The 14,478-nt window shown below is 45.3% G+C and overlaps 1 protein-coding gene across 4 annotated transcripts in view; it reads left to right on the top strand.

Annotated features, from left to right (window-relative positions):
- The window catches only part of Lrrc8b (leucine rich repeat containing 8 VRAC subunit B), a 66,052-nt gene that overhangs the window by 24,338 nt on the left and 27,236 nt on the right, over nt 1–14,478 (top strand). Inside the window, exon 1 of one of the 4 annotated variants that reach the window (XM_038313484.1) lies at nt 4,092–4,186. The exons of the other annotated variants lie outside the window; for them this stretch is intronic. The gene's annotated coding sequence lies outside the window, so the exon portion shown is untranslated. Of the gene's footprint in view, nt 1–4,091; nt 4,187–14,478 lie in introns of those variants that run through there. 4 annotated transcript variants of the gene reach the window in all.

Below are 14,478 nucleotides of genomic sequence, written 5' to 3'. Positions count from 1 at the left end.
TCCACAGAGAACCCATGCTCCTGGGGCACAGCCCCTAGCAGATGGAGACAGAATAAGTAAGCATCAGTGTACAAATCACAGACAAACTCTGTGCAGCAAGAGAAAACAAGCACTTCTAAACTGTGCTGCCCAAGGATACAGTCTCCAACTCAGAGCTACCAAAGAAAGGGTATTGATGCTCATAAAAAAAAAAAAAAAAGAGAACACTGCTTCTAAAATTCTTGTTACTCCTGATGTTGATGAACTGACTATGCTCACTGGTTCTGTGACCAGTAGTTTAGAACACAAGTTAGTCCGTGTGCTTTGAGAGAAGCCAGGTTTGTTTTTATATATACTCTGAAGAAAAATGGAAAGAAAAGCCTTGCAGGCTTTGATGGCAGTTCATAATCAGGAAGGCGACAAGCACCTGCAGTGGTCCAGGTGCTGGGAGTCTTTCAGAAATGAGTCTTGATTACTTCCAGTCATCCTGTTTGCCTCCAGCCGGGCACCAAATGCAAGTAGATGATTTTCTTAGAGGTGCTTGGAAGAGCAGTCTCTCTCTCTCTTTCCCTCTCTCTGTTTCTGTCTGTGTGTGTGTGTGTGCGCGCGCGCGCGCGCACGCGCATCCTATAACATATGTTTGGAGTTGTGGGAGTTGTTTGTTCATTCAGACAAGGTCTTACCATGTAACCCAGGCTATCCTGGAGCCCATGATTTCCCTGTATCTATTTCCCCAACTCTATATAAGCAATAAGCCAGGTTTATGCCTTATTCTACTAAGCTGTCATAAATTAAGTTTTCCTGTCTTTAAATGGGATTCTCTAGAGAGCAGCCTTGTAAATGGATTGCTTTGTGGAGGGGCTACATTTGTTTTTGTTTTGTTTTTGTAATGTACTTTTTCCATATTACCAAGTTCAGAATTTTATATCCCACATCACAGAGCCTTTAGTAGAAATGAACAGCCTAACAAATGCACACACGCATGCACGCACAGACACACACACACACACACACACACACACACACACACACACCCGCCCTGGGCTCTGTTTGACTTTTCTGTCTGCCTGTTGATCCTCTGTCTCTTGAAAGTCCACAAGCTGTGCACACTTGGCCTTTCACAGCTCATGCAAGCTCTCTCTCCTCCACTTCTGGCCCTGTGGCCCTGTGGCCCTGTGGCCCTGTAAATCAGGCTTGTCATTTGTCTCTGCGTCCTGACTCCCATTAGTGGCTTGTCTGACGTCAAGACTGCAGAATCCGTTCCCACCGGGGAACAACTTGTGGAAAACGTGTAAAAGTGTGGATAGCAGGTTCACTGTAATCCCCTCTTCTCGTCCTTTCTTAGTTATCCTGTGGACCACTCCCAGTCTATGCCTTTCTGCGTGCGTGTCCCTCTTGACAGCAACATTCTCTAAGCTAAAGGCTAAGTATGCCAAACCCTCAGTTAGGTTAACTACTCTTAATCTGACATGAAAGAGCTGGCTACTCAGAGACTCCTACTGATAGCCATTCCCAGCTGCTTGTTCCTCCTAAGCCCATCATTCCTGTTCTTTCTCACACATTCTGTGCTCCGGACCCTCATACCCTGTCAGTTCAGTTGTCCCTGTAGGGTTCCCTGGCCCCCTTGCTCCCCTCACTTCACCTCTGACCAACGTATTTCTCATGCTTTCAACATTACTTAAAATATTGCTTCATTCCTTCAGAATCTAGGATTATCTTTTCCAAGTCAAGTCAATCATGGGCTTTATTTGGGAGTCTGAAGCCCCAAATGTCCTCACTACATCTTCACAGAGATGCTGACCTTGAACACCTTTCCTTGCTCAGGACCGCGCCCCCTCATTCTTCCCCTCCAGCCCCTGTGTATGCCTAAAGACAGGAAGCCCATTATCTACTAGGACTCCAGTAGCTTCAGGAGAAGCTCCCATGGTTGAAAAAACACCATGCTTCGAATTTGACATGGTCACTTAAATCTGTAATCCCAACTCTTGGGAGGGAGATGGTGTCAGGAGGGTCAGAAATTCAAGGTCAGCTTTGGCGACCTTCTGAGAATCAGGAGCATCAGGCCAGGTGAGCCACATGAGACCCAGTACAAATCTGTATTCAGTGCTTGGCGTTGGAGTAGGATCATCTTCTTCCCCAGCCACGCGTCTTTCTTATCATCTTCTTCCTTCATGGTTGGGGATCAAACTCAGGACCTTAAGCTTGTCAGGCATCTACCACCGATCTCCGGCTGAAACTGCACATTTTCCTTCAAGTCAAGGGCATGGTTTACATAACCACTCAAGAAAGCAGTGCTCCCCGGACATAGAATTTTGTGGGCAGAGTTAGTCGCGGGTCCTCATCTCTTTCCCTTTCTCACTTGTTTCTGACCTTCTTCCCTGACCTTTTCGTGTGTCATAAGGGGAGACAAAAGACCAATTTGCTTCCTTTTTCCCTTTCAGCCTGTAATTCAGCAAACACCAACCAATTCTCCCGTCAACAGAATGGAAACAAAACAACTCTAAAAGTGTAATGTCTGATGGGAGGAGGGGCAACAGAGATGGGAGAGGGTACCTAGAGGAAAGGTAGCCTAATGGGCTGGTCTGCTGCTCTAAAAAGGTGTGTCTGCGTGTGTGTGTGTGTGTGTGTGTGTGTGTGTGTGTGCATGTGTGTGTGCATGCACGCACGCGTTGCATATGTGTGTGTAGGTATGTGCTTTGGTACACGTGGGGGTAGACGGTGACTTTCAGGAGTTGTTTTTCTCCTTCTATCATGTGGGACCCAGGGCTTGAACTCAGGCTGTCAGGCTTGGCAGCAAGCCCCTTTACACACTGAGCCCTCTCACATACCACAACCCTGCTTTATCCACGAGTCTTTAGATTTCATTTCAATTACAGCTTTACTCCAGCTTGTCCGTCTCTTCTAACATAGCAGCAGAAGAACAGGTTCGGTGGCCGTGCCCCGGCAGAATAGGCCATCAGGTGTTTACCGAACACTCACTAGCCGTGGGGTTTGCACGTTTCCCATGTGTGTGCTCATGTACATGGACACTCAGATTGATCTGTTAGCCACTGCTTATTTTACTCAGACTTCCTTCTTAGATTTTTTTCATACTTGTAACAGCAGTAGGCTTGCTTCATGGGCAGGGTATTCATGTTTCCTTTGCTTTTTTGCCGTGACTGCAGGGGCTAAGGCTGGAGTTATTGAGGCTCTAACTTACTTAGGTTAAGAAATGTTCAGTGTTGCACGTCTTGTATTTAGACTTACTCAGCCCTGCTTAAAGCCAGAAGAAAATAAATCAACGGGTGAGAATTCCTTCGGTTTTTCTAGGCCCTCTTCCACACCCAATCTCTTAGGACACGAAACCTGATTGCAGAACCCAAGACATGATGGAGCTTTATAGTATGCGTGTCAAGAGAGCCGGCCGCGAGCTTTGTTTAGCAACACCTTGCACAACGGAATCATCGCACTTTAGTTCTTATTGTGCCCGTGTGACTGCATAGGAGTTCAGACTTTACAGTAGAATAGATCCCAGAATAACTCAGAGGAATAGGATCTGTTATCTGAGAAGCAAAAGCCACGTTTTCCCCAAAGTGGGTCATTATGAATTGTTTTTCTGAGTACATTTACTGGAGTGGAAAGCAGAGCTTCACCCTGCTCTCTGCTCAGCAGGGCAGGACAAGTCATTCCGATTTCACGTGGGCCAGCCCCACTGCAGGAAAGTGCATTTGCATCAAAGACTACACCAGTTGCCGGACAACAAATTGAAGACTTATCTCTCGAGATCCCTCTTAGCGTGGCTCTGATTATATCGATGTTGCCAGGGGAATAGACTTTTAAACGAAATGTTGATAGCACTCCAACTAATTCCAAAGTGTCTTTCGTTGCCCTCAGCTCTCACGGTGATCATACTTGGTTTCACTTCCTGCTTTGCCCACTCAGCCTGTTCCTGGGAAATATTTAAGTAACATGGTTAGGAGAGAAAAACATTGCTGCCAAGTGGAGAGACAAATTTAGTTCGATTTAGATTTAGTCATTTCATACTGTCATTCTTTTTTGCATATAAAGTAAAGGGTTTATTATAGCGTTGTCATACATATGTTCGCTATTATAGGTTCTCGTTCACTCCCTTCCCATGGTGCCCTGTTCTTCTGTGACCCCTCCCTTGATGGTCCTTCTTCCCCATTCGGTGGCTTTTACAGAATGAAATTTCCCAATGCTTAAACTGGTAAGTCAGTTGTTCAAGCTCCATGTGTGTGCGCACACGTGTGTATGAGTGCGCATGTGTGTGAGTGTGTCTGTGTACGCACGTCTACAGAAGTCAATGTCTGCTGTTTTCTTCACTTGCTCCCTACCTTACTTTTGAGATAAGCCCCTTTACTGAGCCTAGAACTCACTGGTTGGCTATACTGACAGACCAAAAAGCCCCAAGGACCCTCCCGTGTCCACCGTCCCAGCCGTGGGATTCAGACCACTCACTCTGTGACTTTTGTTTTAAATGTGGATGCTGATGAGCATGAATTCAGATCTTCATGTTTGCCTGGTGGGTTCTTTTTCTGACAGAGCCAGTCCCTTGTGGTGAAGTCATCCTTCTACAGTGTGTGATTAGGCACCAGTGTGAAACAAAGGAAGGTCTGGTCCATCGTTAGAGTCACTGTGATTTGATCGTGATATTATACAGCTTACATGGCATCCTAAATCTGTTGTCCTTTGTGTGTGTATGTGTTTACATGACTGTTCATGCATGTTAAAATGCTGTGTGAAGTATTTGACTATTTGTTCTAAAGAGTATGGTAAAATATTTAATCTACTGAAGTATCAGGTACCTTCAAGTCTAAAATACCACTTACTGAATTTATTTCTCTTTGAAAAAAAAAAGCCAGTTAAGACTTTCAAGAAAATCCTGCTTCCTCAGAATCTAATTGCTTTATCTAGTTGCATCATATGCCAAGCTAATCTGGAAATTTGATTTTTTTATAGCATTTTGTAATTTTTCTACTTGGAATTATAATTGTGAAGCCCATTTATGTTTTACTTCTTGAGGTTATCAGATATACATTCTAATGTAAATTAGACTTCCTGCTATCAAATTAATATCTCTGAAATGTAATATGTTCTCTGAGATAGTTTCCTGGTGTTCTATTGCTCAATGACATCTTATTGCATGTAAGATCCAGTCTAAATTCTTTTCTTCTTGTGAAAATCTTTGTTAATTCCCAAAGTTATTTCTGCTTCCCCAAAACAATAATTACTCAGATATCTGTTAGGCGTGGGGCTTGGATTTCATTCTGAAAATTTATTATCTTGATGTTTGAGACTTTAATATTTGACCCTAATCTCTTTTCCAGTATCTTTGTCATGTCTGTCTGAAGAATTCCAGTGCACCCGATCTGTTAACCCCTGAGCTCACTTTGACTTTCTACTCTGATTTTGTTTGGGTAGTATTGGCAGAGGTTTCTGTCCTGCCCGGTCCTGCAGTAAGCACACAGAAACTATTATTTACAATACCACTTGGCCAATAGCTTAAGTATATATATACTTCTATATAAAGTAGATAGCTCTTACATCTTACATTAACCAATTTCTATTACTGTATATTTTACCATGAGGCCCGTGGTCTACCAGCAAGGTTCCAGCTGGCAGCTTGCATCTTTCTCCTTTGGCAGCTGTGTGGTGTCTCCCTGACTCCACCTTCTTCTCCCAGTATTCAGTTTAGTTTTCCACAACTAACTCTGTTCTGCCCTATCATAGACCCAAGTAGCTTCTTTATTAACCAATAAAAGCAACACATATACAGAAGAGAATCCCACATCAGGGTCATTCATGATGTGTTCCCCAGTTCTTCATGCTGTGTCTCCCAGTCCTTTGTGTTGTGCCCCCAACCTTTGTGGTGTGCCCCCAGTCCTTGGTGTGCCCCACTTCCTCATGGTGTGATCCCAGTCCTTCGTGGTGTGCCCTACTTTTGATTCCCTACTTCTGTTCCTCACTCCTTCCTCCCCAGCTCTATACCTTACAGTGATCATTATTCCCTTACTTGAGGGACGTACAACATTTGCATCCCAATTCTTCACTTTCTCAGATTTATGTCTTCTTTCATCAAAGCACACGCTCCTGAAGGCCAGGTTTTAGCTTAAGCCACCCCATCCCCCCTCACACAGGGTCAGAGTCTATGTGAGATGTGGCGTTCTTTCAGTTTCTCTTGGCCAGTTTTGGGGCGTGACACGTTGATGGCAGATAAGACGCTCCTTATTTCTACTTGCCCGTCTTCCAGCTAGCAGTGCTCTGTGGGGGCGTTCCTGAACGGCTAACACTCGACGATAAAGACACGTGGCACTGTGGAGTATAAATAGGAAAGGTATTTTTTATGAAGGATGCAGGGAAGAAAGCTTTCACCTTCTCAGCACAGCCTTCACACCTTTTGAGTTTGGCTGGAAGAAGGCCACCTCAGCAGAGACTTGTGCGCTGTACGTAGGAGAAACTTCAGCAGACCTGGGAAGTCTAGCTGAGTGTGCACCAGACCATGAGAAAGCCCACTCTCCTTTAAAAGACATATTCATCTTCCAAATGCAGAATGTGACTTCTGTCTCGTAAGCTAAAATCCCCAGAGAAAACATGGCTTCCTCCCTGGTGAAGTCTCAGGGTCCTGTGGAGCTCTGGTGCAGAAGGCTGAAGCTGAACCTTGTGATTCCCCTGGTCCTGTGTGGATTTGTGAGAAGCTTCCATGTGCTCCCACGCACCCCAGATCTTTCTGATGGTGCTGAGCCACCTGCCCGCCCACCCCCTTCCCTGCTGATGGGCCGTCCAGCGAGTCTTTAGTCGCTGCAGGCAGGGTTGGCTCTCATGTGGAATTGAGTAAATTGAAGGAGAGATGATGGAAAGACAGTTGTGGTTTCTGTTCCAGTCAGGAGTCTAATTTTAACCCTTTATCTGCACATTAATATGCAATAGCTGCTTCTGCATGGTAAACCTGGGATACATTAATCAGCATAATATATACTGACCAGACCTCAGAGCTTATTGCTAGTGGGAGGAGAGATCCGTTAATGGAGTGACTACTTAGAGGATAATAGGGACTATGAGAGGAAGGGGCAGAGAGCTATGAGAGCCTGTGGTCATCAGAGCCTGTGGTCATCAGATCGGGTCAGAGTGCCAAAGAGGGAAGGAATACCTTTGTAAATTGTTGACTCAGGCATGGGGACTTAATGTTTAATATCTGAAGGTGAATTTGACCTGAGAGAGCTTGTTGGTGCTGTTTCAAGGGGCAGCCGTTTTTAATAAGTATTAGCCCTCTTGCTAATTAGCCTGTGCTGCATCTGTGGTCATGGTCCCAGTTTCACACACACACATACACACTCATATTCATGCACACACACACACACTCACACACACTCATACTCATGAACACGCACACTCACACACACTCATACTCATGTACACACTCATACTCATGCACACACACACACTCATACTCATGCACACACTCATACTCATGCACACACTCACACACACACTCATACTCATTCATACACACACTCATGCACACACTCACACACATACTCATGCACACACTCACACACTCATACTCATTCATACACACACTCATGCACACACTCACACACTCATACTCATGCACACACACACTCATACTCATGTACACGCACACTCACACACACTCATACTCATGCACAACACACACACACACACACACAGTACTTTGCCTACTCCCGTGCTTTCTTCTCTTTAATGAAGTAATATTAGTAACTTAATTGTCCTGAGTTCTGGGAATCATGTTACAGAATTATTGAACTTGAGAAGGGGTCAGACAAGGCAACTATGTACCTGGGTAGCAGGGATACTGTCAGAAGAATGGCTGGAAGCAGAGCCCTTAAACTATGGGAGGAGTTGCTAACTGGGCTGGTAGAGTAGAGTAGAGCTGGATTGTTGCCATTGATAGAGGAAGGGTATCGTGTTTGCTGTAAACATACACCAAGCATTTTCACCCTGCCAGTGGAAGAGTTTTGGCCCCTAAATGCCCTGCTCACCAAATTGGAAACATGAGGTACTGACTCAACCACAAAAAGTGGACATTGAGTTTGCTCTTTCTCAAAAGTGACCTGTTTCCCTCTTGGGGCTCTTGCCCAATGTTTCACTTCCCACCCTTTCTTCCTGGGAGAAGAGGAGATGAAATCAGTGTGTTGGCTCAGGGCACTGTGGTGAAATGTCTTGTCTCATTCAGGAGGCAAGCAAGCTGGACTTGCAGCTGAGCGTCGTGGGTGTTCCTTCTCTTGGTCTGCTGTCCACCCACATTTCCATTACAAGGTCGATCTCTCAAGGAACTTTCAAGGTAGATCTAACAAAGAACTTTACTCAGGCTCCTATTTTACCATACTGAACTTTCTTCTCTTCTGCTGGGAATCTTGGGCCTCCGGGCCTTTTTCAAAGGTTCCTTTCCGCTTTGTAGGAGGGCTTAAATGTTACATGGTGTCAGTGGCAACATTTGTTGTTTTGTTTCCTTGGAACCAAACTATGTAAATAAAGCTGTGGCCGGAGAGTTGTGTTGCTTCCATCCATTGTCGCCAGCCAGAGCTGGCAGGTCACGCAGGAGATCCGTTTACATTTGCCACTGGAGTGATCTCAGAGTTACCTTTTATATCAGCTCTGAGGCCAACGACAGACGCGGAAGCTGAAGACGGAGGGACCAGAGTGGAGCGGATGCGGATGGCAATGGAGGCGGTCCTGGGATGTGCTCCAGTACACTCGTTCCACACCGCCGCCATCGGAGCTAGCCTCAGTGAGGGACCAGGCATGGGAAGGAAGCCAACAGTCGATAGTTGGCCCCAAGGACCTGGGGATAAAAAAATATGGAAAATTATAAGTAAAAATCGAGCCCATCTGCTTTTGCTTTTAGGGGGCTCCAAAATGTACCAGGCAGGGGTGTGTGACCTTTCTGTGTTACCCAGAAATGGCTGTATAACTTGCCGGAAAGGGGCATGTAATTGGAGACTCTGGAAACAAGCAGGTATTAAAATTCTGATTCTACCCCTCATAGTATGTGTCAAGGCAGCCATAGCCTATCTGGTCAGGAGGTCTGAGTGGCCCAGAGGACCTATTCAGGGGAGTCCCGTCTGTCTAGGAAGCAGATCCCACCAATAAAGTGTGAGCGGCAGAGTTAAAAAGGTATCGTCTGCTTGCCTTGTTGCAGTCCCCTGACACTGGCTGTCAGCGTGGCACATTAGAAGTCCAGTATTGACATGGGCTTGGCCATTCAGGACCAAAGCAGGACTGGAGAGACAGCTCAGCGCTTAAGAACACTGGCTGCTCTTTCAGAGGACCCAGTTCAGTTCCAAGCTCCCCTTTGGTGGCTCACAACCATGTGTGACTCTAGTCCTAGGGGATTTGGTGCTGCTCACTTTAGACCTCCACAGGCGCTAGCCTGTGCACATGGTGGGCAGGCAGACATGTAGGCAAAACACCCATACACTTAAAGTAAGAAAAGAAATCTTAAGTGTCTTCTGTATACATTGTGGAATCACATTATCTCGCTTAACCAAATTCTAACTAAAGGTTATGAATAAACTGATTGAAAAATTCACTGTTTATTATAGAACATATACACCATAGATAAAGCAAGTTTGGTGTATTTGAAGTAGTATTTCACATGTTATGTATTCTGGAACATTGAGGCTGATTATATTTGATTTGTGTAATCCTTTTGTGTTAACTGCAATTCTTGTTTTCTTATTCTGCATGACTATTTTTTGGTAAAAACGTACAAAATGTAAAGCTTACTGTAGCCATTTGCAAGTGTAAAATCCAGTGCACAAGCCTGCCTAGTGATGAGGTGCTTTCATGTGTGTCAGGGGTATGCGTTGGAGGTCAGAGTCCAATGTCAGCTATCTTTCTCCATTAGCATCATATTTTTTGAGATAAGGGATTCTAATTGAACCCAGAGCTTAGCAATTGGTGAGCCTGGGTAGCCATCAAGTCCCAGGCAGCCTCCTGTCTCTGCTGCATGACACCGGATTTTAGGTGTGTGCTAGCTGTCTGAACCTGGGTGCTCCTCATGCATTTTGCCAACTGAGCGATTGCCCCAGACCATGATGATAGTGTTGCTGGTTTGTTTGGTTGTTTTTTTTTTTTCTTGATGACCTTGAATGTGCTCTGTTTGCCTGAATGACACCAACCACATCTGGCTTGCAGCATCAAGAATGTTGGCTGTTAAGATGGGCATTAAGTGACTTGGACCAGTTAAGTTAAGCATTACAGCACCGTTTATTGCGTCTGCTTCTGCCTCACAACAGCTCATATCCCCTGGTCCATATAGTAAATAGTTGAGAAAAGGTATTTATAGTTCTCAGTTTTGGATGACTAGGGTCATATCGCAAGTCTGTCGTGGGAGTATCTAACTTAGCTGGAGAAGTGCCCCAGTGCCAAGGCAGATGTGTTTGCAGGACACTACGTGAAGCCAACCTTTTAAAAGATGGGTTTGTTACAAAACCTGCTGTTGTGCTAATAAATGACTACGCTGCGTGTTGCTGCGTGTCTGTTCCTGCCGCAAGCATTTGAGTGATGGCTGCCTTACTTAACCGTGAAGTCGGTTCCAGTAGGTAAAAAGCCATCTTTATGTAATATAAGCAGCAGTAGTCTGTTTTATAGGTTGACAGTTGACACTTCGCTTACTAGAGATCCATCCAGTGGGGAAGGATGTGAGACGGCCACCCTAACCATTCTACCACCTCCCTTCCAGCTGTCCCAAATGTTCCTGCTCCATTATCAAGCTCCTTTATCAAGCCATTCGGGAGGAAAGTCAGTATTTAAATGCATGATATGAAGTTATCTTAACTGCATCTTAATAGATTTACCAGGAAACAAGGCTGCCTGTATAATTATCATTTAAATGGCAATTAAAGGCAGGTTTTCCGCCTTGTCATTATTAGAGGAGCGGTTAGGTGTTTCTCCGTATGAGTTGTGTTAAGCAGGGATGCATCCTTGCTCCAGTTGTCAGTCTTAATTACTTAGTAGGCAGTCAGGATGGATGAAGAAGCTCCTGCCTGTTTTGCTTTACTAGATGAAACACTGAGCCATGGGCCAGGAAGGACCATGTAGATTTTATTTACAAAGCCTCCCTCCCTCTCTCCCCCCTCCATCCCCCCTCCTCCCTCCCTCCCTCCCTCCCTCCCTCCCTCTCTCCCTCTCTCTCTCGTCTTGCTTTGCTTTCTTTTGAGACAGTTCTTCTGGGATGTGGACACCAGAAGATGCTCCCCCAACATACGAAGGATTGTTAAGCTAAAAGACAGAGGCAAATAAGTTCCCTGCCTTCCCTCTCTTTGGCTAACATAGTCTTAAGGCGAGAGGTGCCCTTTCCACCTTCCTACCATGTTAACAAAGGTTAAACCACTGAAGACACTGCTGGATCTTATCATGTCAGATGTAGTGTTCCTTCCTCCTGGTCATAGTGCAGAAGCCCTGCAGAGTAAAGGTGACCATCCGGGGAATTTCTACACTCCACCTTGGTGGGGGAGTGATGACGTAAGTCACAAAACAGTCCCACACCAGTTCAGAATTATGAATAATAAAAGGGTTATTTATTTAAGGGGGAAACTTACAGATCACTGTCCTAGACAACAGTCCCCTGTACGAATAGGAACAAAGTCTAGCAGCTGGAAGCTGAGCCGGAAGCAAGAGAGTGGGCGCAGGGTTACCGCTGGCTGCTTTTACAGTATAAGAGACCACACCCAAGTGGGCTGGTATCTTAAAGGCTATTGGCTGAAGGAGCAGAATGTGCTCTCTTGGAGGGAAGGAACGCTCTGGTTTCTGTGACCTGCCTTGGTTGGGAGAGGAGGAATTACTGACCCACCCTGGTAGGAGTGGGGAGGAAGAACTGGTCTCTATGAATCCCTTTTAAAGGAAACACGGAGGCTAGAAACTGAAGGGCAGGAAAGGACCAAAAATGCCTCGCTTCTCCATCCACAGGGACGGTGTTGCCCTTTTCTCAGTTTGATACTGTAGTGGTAACGTAAGGCCAGTAACATGTCTGTAATTGTGCCATCCAATTATTGATTGCAGTATCTGTGACATTTTATCAATTCAAAACTAATGCAAATCTACACTTTTTCTTCCATTTGTGCTGTGGCTTGAACTCAGGGTTTTAGTAAGCGTGTGACCTATCAAGCGACCTCATTTTCCATGGCTGTGCACATTTTAAATAAAAAAAAAATTTAAATTTTATCTCTGCAGGAAACTAGTTATTGAATGTTTGTGTGAGGTGGTTGTTATATATTTAAGAATTATGATACTATACACCATTCAGTGAAATTTATTTTGTCATCACATAAAAACCACTTCATTTCATCCTTATCGCTGCTTTGTGTGTTCATGTATATATGCATATTCATGTGTGTGTATTTGTGTGCAGGTGCATGTGCGTGTGCATACACAGGAAGGCCAGAAGTCAGTAGTAGGAATCTTCCCTAACCACCCTGTACCATATATATGAACAAGCATTTATAACATGAGTAGGCAGTACTAACATGAGGTAGACAGGTGGAATTCCGCTCTTATCATGAGGGAGTGAGATAGATAGACCAGGCTGGCCTCAGACTCACAGAGATCCACCCGCCTTTGCCTTCCTAATGCTGGGATTGAAGGCCCGTTGATACCATGCGCATCTCCGTGTGTGTGTGTGTGTGTGTGTGTGTGTGTGTGTGTGTATTCATCTATTTATTTTACATCCCTCCTGGCCACAGCCTTCCTCCATCCTCCCCTCCCAGTCCCTCTTCCCTATCCTCCCCCCAGTCTCCTCCTTTTCCATCTCCAGGAAAGGGCAGGTCTCCCATGAGTATCAATAAAACATGGCATATCAAGTTACAGTAAGGCTGGGTGTTAAGGCTGGGTAAAGCAGTCCAGTATGAGAAGTAAGGTCGCAAAAGCCAATAAAACAGTTGGAGACAGCCCCTGTTCCCACCAGAAGACCAAGCCACGCAACTGTAACGCATATGCAGAGGGCCTCGGTCAGTCCCATGCAGGACACATATGCAGAGGGCCTCGGTCAGTCCCATGCAGGCTCCCTGGTTGTCCATTCACTCTCTTCTATTCTTCCCACCCAGAGAGATCTAAGTTGTAAAGATCTCTTATTTTTCTCAAAAGGGCTTGTTGTAGATTTCGGGAAGAGGAGAGAGAGAGGTCACATTCTATGTGGAACTCCTCTCTAGTGCTTTTGGAGAGGTTGTGCATGCAGCTGATGTTCTCAGAGCTAGTGTGAACTCTGCATTTGCTTTTGAACTTGACTGAACAAGTTCCTAAGTTTCTCTGATCTTTACTCTGGCTTTTGAATGGCATATGTCCTCTATGGCCTTAAGCACATGGACACTGGTCCCCAGGAGGTGGTGCAGAGGAGGTATGTGGCCTTGCTAGAGAAAGTTTGTCACAGGGGTTGACTTTGAGAGCTTAAGTTCTCACCTATGCCACTGAGTTGGCTCTCTCTGCTTCCTGCACAGTAGAGCATGTGAGCGGTCAGCATCTTATTCTGCTGCCATACCTGATGCTTGCTGCTTCTTTCCCCACCACGATGGAATCTTAACCGAGCCACCTAGAACCCTAAGTCCAAATAAACTTTATTTATTTATTTATTGGCTTTTCATAGAACTAGTTCTGTAGACCAGGCTGGCCTCGAACTCACAGAGATCCACCTGCCTCTGCCTCCCAAGAGCTGAGATTAAAGACGTGCACCACCGCCGCCCAGCATAAATCCTTTCTTCTTTAAGATGCCGCTGTCTAGGAACAGAAAAGTAACTTATTCATTGATGTCATTCTTGACCAGGTGCACAGGAACTGGTTACCTTGCCTGCCAGGTAGCCCTAACAGCCCTTGTCCAACATCTCCCAGGCGGAGGCAGCTGAGCGTGTCACCAGATATCTGTGATGTGGTTCCACAGCACTATAACATCAGTGTTCCCAAAGCCAGAGAAGGACAAAGTGTGGTGTGACTTCTGATTGGGGAGTTGTGCAGTAGGGTTCATTCTAAATACCTTTTGTGGGCTAGAAATAATAGCCCAGGTGGTAGGGGTGCTTGGCCGTCATCCATGACACTCTGGCTTGAGTCCTCAGCTCCACCACCTCAGCGTCAAGCAAGATGATTTACTTCTATAATCTTAACCCTCAGAGGTGGGGGCAGGAAGATGAGGTGTTCAGGGTCAGCCTTGGCTATGTATTAAGGTTGAGGCCATTGTGAACTATATGAGACCCTGTCTCAACCAAAAAAAAGAAGTGTGTAACTTTAGTGTTTTGTGGCCATTTATCCATAGGCAAACATTAAACCTTTGTTTTATTACCTTAAACTCAATGCTAGGCTTTATTGCAACTCATGACATTGGATGTTTGGTATTGTTTCAAGAGTCTGTTGTAGCAGACACAGCTTTCCTCGCAGTGATCCCATCAGAGGTGATTTGCTCTAAGAGACTAAAATTATCCCATGGGCATGCAACATTGTCAGCTTGGTCTTAGCTCATAGAGTTGTGAAATT

The sequence above is a fragment of the Arvicola amphibius genome, chromosome 1 (assembly GCF_903992535.2).
Source record: "Arvicola amphibius chromosome 1, mArvAmp1.2, whole genome shotgun sequence".
NCBI classification, from domain to species: domain Eukaryota; kingdom Metazoa; phylum Chordata; class Mammalia; order Rodentia; family Cricetidae; genus Arvicola; species Arvicola amphibius.
The sequence above is the reverse complement of the archived record's forward strand: the minus strand, read 5'-3'. Positions and strand labels throughout refer to the sequence as shown.